Source organism: Mastomys coucha, unplaced genomic scaffold (genome assembly GCF_008632895.1).
Source record: "Mastomys coucha isolate ucsf_1 unplaced genomic scaffold, UCSF_Mcou_1 pScaffold9, whole genome shotgun sequence".
NCBI classification, from domain to species: Eukaryota; Metazoa; Chordata; class Mammalia; order Rodentia; family Muridae; genus Mastomys; species Mastomys coucha.
Window position 1 is genome coordinate 49,278,508 of NW_022196915.1, and position 7,607 is coordinate 49,286,114.

Below are 7,607 nucleotides of genomic sequence, written 5' to 3' on the forward strand. Positions count from 1 at the left end.
ACAGAGGATCTTAGACTACTCCACTGTGGCCTCACTCACACAGAATTGCAAGAGGAGAGACAACCACAAAGCACACTGCACCAAGAATTCAGAGGGATTAGGCTCTGATTCCCACCCACCCCCACTGGGTCTGCTTCTCCAGGGTTAAGACAAAGAGAACGAGAAGGCCAACGGCATTTCCAAACTAAACAGTTACATGCTGGTGAGACAAATCGGTCCCCCAGGTAGTATTGATCAATGTCACCAATCTGTAGGATGGCTGCCCCTCCTTGGTGACTCTGTACTGTCAAGCAAACCTGTTTGCCTTCCTCTTCAACATAGCAAGTTTTGGTGATAAGAGGAAAGGGGGTACATAACATGGTGGCGGTCAGGGCATGAAACCACACCCCTGCTCCCCCAACCCTTGGCACTACCTATCATTTCCCAGAGTTCCCTGTAACAACAAAGGCATGAAGTCCTCTGGTGTAAACCTTTAATGACAGGTTGCTGCGTTTCCTTCCTGGATGATGAGCTCTCTCCTGAGTGGTCCTCCTGCCTTCCCCTATCTGCCCACTGTTCCTATGGAGCCTGCCTGCATCTCTGCAAACCTTGTGCCCTTAGAGATTGTTCTTGCCTCCTGCCTTGGCAGCACACCTCCTGTTCCTGCTGCTGTCACTCTCATTGGTAACCTGCTCTGAGCAGGCTTGTTCTTTGGAGGCCCGCTCTTGCTTGGCATCCCACCACACACCCCCAAGAGCTCAAAGCTACAACAGTCACCTGCAACCTGTCTCCCTTGGCATCCCTCCACTGCTGAGAACCCACAGCTTCAGTCATTTGAGTTGCCACTCCTGCACCAACAAAGTCCTCCTTGTTTGCTCAGCCCTCCTTGTCTGTCTACCTCATTCTTTAATGTGGCATCCCGCACAACTTTGTTCTAGAAACCTGACTGTGGTGATGCAGGAGTAAAGACACACATTAGAAAAGCTGGGATAACATGGGTTGTGCTCACTCTGATGGAAGATGCCTACTGAGCCACCCAGGAACTCAGCATGTCTATTATCCACAGCACAGGGAGGAGTTAACTGGTCTCAGTGCCAGGTCTCTGTAAGTGAGCAGTGTCGGGCTGTAAACATCCCAGAGGAGGGAGCTGTTGTCAGCACTTGCTGCACACTGGTCTTAGCTAAAGGGCAAACTTTCCTCAACCCCAGCACTTGAACACAGGCCAATCCCTACAGCTTATGACAGGTTCCCACCTAGATCACCTCATTTGGTCCTCACAGACGGTAATCACACATCTGAAGCCCATGGACCACTAGTGGCCCCAGGGTCTTTTCAAGTGGGAAACACTAGGTGTGGATGGATCTAGTAATATTAAGAAAGACTTTGCTGACAAAATCATGTTTTTCTTCACTCACGGTTCCTGTTTCATTATTTATTAAAACTAGTAGTATATTCTCGTTTGTCAGTTGTACACTGACTAATAACTCATGACAATAATGATTCAAAACGAATATTTGTAATGGGCCTTATAATTACAGGGAGTGATTTTTAATATTTCATCTTACAGGCATCCTTTATAGTAAGGAAGCATGTGACACTCTCGGAACACACACTTGACCACCTATCTGTACTCTGCTGTTTTCCTGTGTGTTGTAGGTAGAGCCTTTTTACAATCTACTTCCCCAGACAATTTATAGCCATGGCATAGACATAGAATATGTCTACATGAGGCCAAAGACCTCAAGAAAATTTGCCAAAAAGGAAATACTTTTATTTCTTATTATTTAAAAAAAGAACTGCTTTTTTTCCTTTCTTCCTTTGAATAGTTGGGAAGAAGTAAGGCCTGGAATTACTGCAGCTGCCTTAGAACCGTGGCAAAAGCCAAGAAGGGCAAAGCTAAGGCAAGGCCTTACCATCCTCAAGCTGCTAAACCAATCCTAGGAAGGTATTTTAGAGTAAGGAATGGTTTGTTTGCCTTACAGCTCGGAGAATATAATCTGTCACAAAAGGGAAGGCATGGACAGGAGACTTGATAGTGACAGGAGTTTGCAGCAGGGACTCCTCACCTCGAATGCTGCTGATGCAGGAAGCAGATAAGAAAGGAAGTAGAGCCACCCACACAGGCTTCACTAGTTAAATGGATCCTCAACTGTCCAACACAGAGATGCTAGCTGGGAAACAAGTGTTCAAACACACGACACCCCCTCTCCTGCTCCCAAATCTACTGTGCCTTCTAGGAAGAAAGGACGAATATTTCTACCATCATAATCACTTGCTAGGTAAAGTAAAGAACAGATGAAGTTGCCTACCAAACTCGGGTCTATAAGGAATTCCTCACAGGTAAGTAGAGAGGGGCTGGGCACCACAGCCTTCAACAAGTGGGCTCCTGCTCTGGTCTTTGCCGTTCCCTAAATTGGGAAAAGGTGAAAGAGACAAGGCAGGACAAATACCCAATTTAAATAAAATCCCAGAAGCTGCCCATTTTACATTTGGTTCACATCTCATACACCACACATAGCTGCAAAGGAGACTGGGGGTGTGTGATTTGGATCTGGAGACCACGTGCTTAAATAAAATTCAAGCTGCTTTGTGACGGGAAAGAAGCAAGAATGGATATGAGAGACATCTCATTTGAAAACTAAGCATAGTTGGTATTTCTTGAGATTGGAAACACATTTCCTTAAGATGAGCCCATTCTTGAAAGAGCAGAGCAGATGATGTGAAGGTCTCACAGATGTGGACTTGACATCATCTTGGTGTTACTGATCCATTACTGTTACCAGTGATTCCATGGCACACAGAATGAATGGGCCTCTGAATTCAGGGCACTTGTCAGGAGGACAAAACAGAGCCTAGTCTGTGAGGTCAGGGGCCTCTGGTAACAGCCCAGAGACCAAGAAGTAGACGCAGCATTTGCTGATGCTTTCAATCTCTGCCAAACTAAAATGACATAAAGAAATGCTGGGAAAAGACATCATGCACCACAAGAGAAAAGAGAGCTTCCAAAATGTACCTAGATTAAAAACTGCAGGTGTAAGCAAGCTCGTGAAAAACACAGACAACCACCAAGCATCCTGACTCACTGACATCCAGAGTCAATAGCCACTTACTTGTGGCTCATGAAAAGCAAAAGGACAAATAGGAGACCTTGGTAGGTGTCTTCATGATGGTTTCTAAGGATGTGAAGAGACACCAGGGCCACAGCAACTTTTATAAGGAGAACATTTAACTGGATCTGGCTTACAGTTTCAGAGTCCATTATCATCACAGCAGGAAGCATGGCAACATGCAGGCAGACACGCAGACACGGTGCTGGAGAAGGAGCTGAGAATTCTACATCCAGATCCACAGTCAGCAGGAAAAGGCTCAAACACTGGGCTTGGCATGAGCTTCTGAAACCTCAAGGCCTTCCCCTAGTGACACACTTCCCCTATCAAGGCCACACCTCCTCACAGGACCCTATGAGACTATGGTGACCATTTTCTTTCAAATCACACAGCTGATAATTCAGACACGCTCCCAGACCCAAGAAGCCACAAGCACACCAAGGGACAACTTGGAGAGAACTCATAAGGTGCAGCAAGTAATGCCACTCTTACTGATACAGAGCGGTGGTCCTCAGTGGAGCCACAAGTCTTCTCTATCCAAGTGCTAAGAGCTAGTTTAACAGAGGAAACAATCCGGTGGGTGTCAAGCCTAATTTAATATGTTTTTACACCTAAGGGAGCTAAGTGCTGAGAAGGTTCCTCTCCTTGAGCAAATATATTTCTAAGAGTCTTTTACAAGTTATAAAGAATATGTAGAGGCCACAGAGAGGGAGGCATGCACACCCTGTGCATGGTAACATGCACTAGTGCTCTCCAGGAGCACTGAGCAGTTTCCTCCAGTAGTATGGCCTTTCTCAGATACCTTACAATGGTGCTTTCTAATTTGTCAAAGACCTTTTCTGCATGTAATGAGATGATCATGTGGTTTTACCTTTCACTCTGGTCATGTGGTGGATTAAGTTTATTGCTTTAGGTATGCTGAACCATCCTTGCATCTCTGGGATGAAGTTTCTATATCCCCTTTTATGTCTCTAATTTTTATTAATTTGTATATTTTCTTTCTATCTTTAGTTAATGTGGCTAAAAATTAAAGAGCCAACTCTACACTTCATTGATTCTTTGTATTTTATTTATTTATTTATTTATTTATTTATTTATTTATTTATTTATTGGTTTTTTTGAGACAGGGTTTCTCTGTGTAGCCCTGGCTGTCCTGGAACTCACTCTGCAGACCAGGTTGGCCTCAAACTCAGAAATCTACCTGCCTCTGCCTTCCAAGTGCTGGGATTAAAGGTGTGCGCCACCACTGCCCAGCCTTGATTCTTTGTATTTTATTATTGTTGTTTCTATTTTATTGATTTCAGCCCCGAGTTTGGTTATTTCTTGCCAGCTACTCTTTTTGGTTTTTATTTTTTTCTTGTTGTTCTAGATCTTTCAGTTGTATTATTAAATTTATAATATGATATTGTTCAATGTTCTAATGTTAACAAGTAGTAGTATGAACTTGCTTCTTAGGACCACTTTCATTTTGTTCCATAGCTTGATTATGTTGTTTTCATATTCACTGAATTCTAAAAAGTTTTAATTTTTTTTCTCAATTTCTATCTTGACCTATTTTCATTCAGTGGTGAGTTGTTCTGTTTCCATGAGTTTGTACACTTTCTTTTTCTGTTGATATGAAGCTTTAACCCATGTTTGTCAGACTGAATGCAGGGTCATTTCAATTTTCTTGTACCTATTGAGAGTTCCTTTGTGTCTATGGCAAATTTTGGAGAAAGTTTCATGGGCTAATTAGAAGAAGGTATATTCTTAGTGTTTGGGTGGAATGTTCTATAAATATCTGTCACGTTGATGATTTATGATGCTATTTAACTCCAGAATTTCTCTGTTTCATTTGTGTCTGGGTGAGCTGTCTACTGGCAAGAGTGAAGTATAGAAGTCTCCCACTGTGAGGCTCAATATGTGACTTAAGCTGTAATGGTGTTTCTTTTATGAATTTAGGTGTCCTTGTGTTTGGTGCATAAGTGTTCAACATTATGATATTCTCTTGGTGAATTTTTACTTTGATGAGTGTGTAGTATCTTTCCCTATGTCTTCTGATTGGTTTTTGTTTGAAGTCTATTTTGTCAGATATTAAAATAGATATGCCAGAACTGGAGACAGGACTCAGTGGCAAGAGCACTTACTGTTCTTGCAGAGGATCCAGGTTCAATTCTCAGCACCCATATGATGGCTCACAACTGCCTGTAGCGCCAACTCCAAGAGGTACAAAGCTCTCTTCTGAGCTCTGCTGGCCCCAAGTACACACATAACACATAGACATGCTTGTGAGCAAGACATTCATACACATAAATAAATCTAAAATTATAAAAAGGATACACCAGCTTGCTTCTTAAGTCCATTTACTTGGAATATTACATTTTTTTTTACCCTGAATAGATGTCTATCCTTGATGTTAAGGTATGTTTCTTGGATACAGCAGAAGGATAGATCCTGTTTTCACATCCGATCTATCAATTTGTGTATTTTTATTGGGGTATTGAGACCATTAATATTGGGGGTTACCAATGAGCCAAGTTTATTGATTACTGTTATTGTTTTAATTTACTTTTCTTAGATTATTTATTATTTATGTTTACTTTGGTGTAGTTAACCCCTTTACACTAAATTTTTTTCATCTGGTTCAGTTTACAGAGCTTGATTTGTAGATAGATACTGCTTAAATTTGGTTTTAGCACGGAATGTTTTTCTTTCTCCATCTATAATGATGTAAAATTTTACTGGTATATAGTAGTCTGGGCTCGCATCTGTGGTCTCTTAGAGTCTGTAGAACATCTGTTCAGGCCCTACTGACTTTTAGAGTTCCTACTAAAAGGTAAGATGCTATTCTAAAAGGTCTGCCTTTATTATTTAGTAGTTTTCCCTTGCAGCTTTTAGTATTCTTTCTTTGTTCCGTACATTTGGTGTTTTGAATATGTGTCATGGAGAATTTCTTTTCTGGTCCTGTCTATTTGATGTTCTGTGTGTTTCTTATATTTTCTTATATTTTAATAGGCATCACTCTCTTTAGTTAGGGAAACTTCTATGATTTTCTTAAAAATATTTTCGGTGCCCTTGACCTTTGTTTCTTCTTCTTCCTCTATTCCCATTTGTCTTAGATTTGGTCTTTTCATAGTATCCCTGATTTCCTGAGTGTGCCTGGATTTTTTTTCTAGATTACCTTCCATAGATGGCAAAAGATAAAGGTGGAGAGGAGGTCACTCCCTCCTCCATGCCACTGCCCAGCAGACAAGAGGCAGGGCAGGCCACACACACTCCATTAGGGCCTGCTTATGTGCAACCCCCACATCCAGGGCCAGCTCTACTGTGCTGCCCAGCTAAGGTTCAGGGCTTGCTCTCCCAAGTGCTATAGCTAATGAAGGGCAGGACCAGCTCTCCTGCTCTCATGACCCAGGCCCAGCTCTCCCACCTGCAGTAAGTGGTAAAGGGCAAGTGTGTGTGGGGGGGACATCTCTCCTTTGCCCATGCTGCCACATGGCAGACAAGTGGTGGGCCCCACACTCATGCCTCTGGCTTGCTCTCTGTCCTGGGAGCCAGTCTGGGTTTTCCTGACACAGGACTGGTCCCTGGCTCTGGTCTAGTGTTCATCACAGGCTCTCTTTCTTCAGGGAATGTTAGACCGACCACTGATCGTTCAGCTGTTCAAAGATCAGAACACGGAGTGTAGACATAGTCTCTTCTCTCCCACCTACTGACACACATGTAACACAGCAGCCATACCTGCATTGCCTCTAGGAGCAGGGGAGACATTTTTATAATTGAGGTTCCCTCCTCTCAGATGACTTTAGCTTATGTCAAGTTGACATAAAACTAGCCAGCACATACCTTGTCTTCAGTACCTTAGATGCTCTCTTCCAAGTCTTATACCGCTTTCGTAAGAGTTATAACTGAGGTTTTGTTTGACTACCTAAAGTTTTCATTTCCAGTTGTATCTGTGTTTGTGTATTCTTTGGTGATTTTATCTCTGTATTCACTCTGTTAACTCTTCCCATTACTTCATCCCACTGTTTGTATTTTCACAGACTCTGTTAAGGTATTTATTTATATTCTGTTAAAGTCCTCGAAAATATTCACAATTGCTGTTTTGAACACCTTGTCTTGTGCTTCAACTACACCACACTTCTCAAGGTTATTGGGCTTTGGTATAGCATAGCATCTTGACTATTCATGTTTGAGTTTTTACACTGGTGTCCAAGCATCTGACATTAGGTGTTGACATCTGGTCGTCTCTTTGTTGGGTAGCCATTCCCTTCCTTGGATTCTATTGAATTCATTGGAACTTAGGAATGTATGGTGGCTCTGGGCTGCCTGGTAGAAAGTGTTTCTGCAGGTTTGTGAATGGAAGAGGGGAAGAGAGATAGCTTAGCAGAAAAGGCTGAGAGAGGAAGTTCCAGTAAATTAACAATTGACCATAATTGCAGCTAAAGAGATGCACAGAATAAGAGAACACAGAAGCACAGTTATTTTCCTAGCACCCATATGAGGCCACTCACCCACCTGTAACTCCAGCTCCAACACTCT

General features: G+C 42.5%; 1 non-coding gene across 1 annotated transcript; it reads right to left on the reverse strand.

The window, feature by feature from the left end:
* Positions 1-6,700: 6,700 nt before the first annotated feature.
* On the reverse strand, positions 6,701-6,828 carry LOC116085512. Its single transcript, XR_004116612.1, has one exon. It is a non-coding gene; the product is annotated as a small nucleolar RNA SNORA17 (small nucleolar RNA).
* Positions 6,829-7,607: the final 779 nt, after the last annotated feature.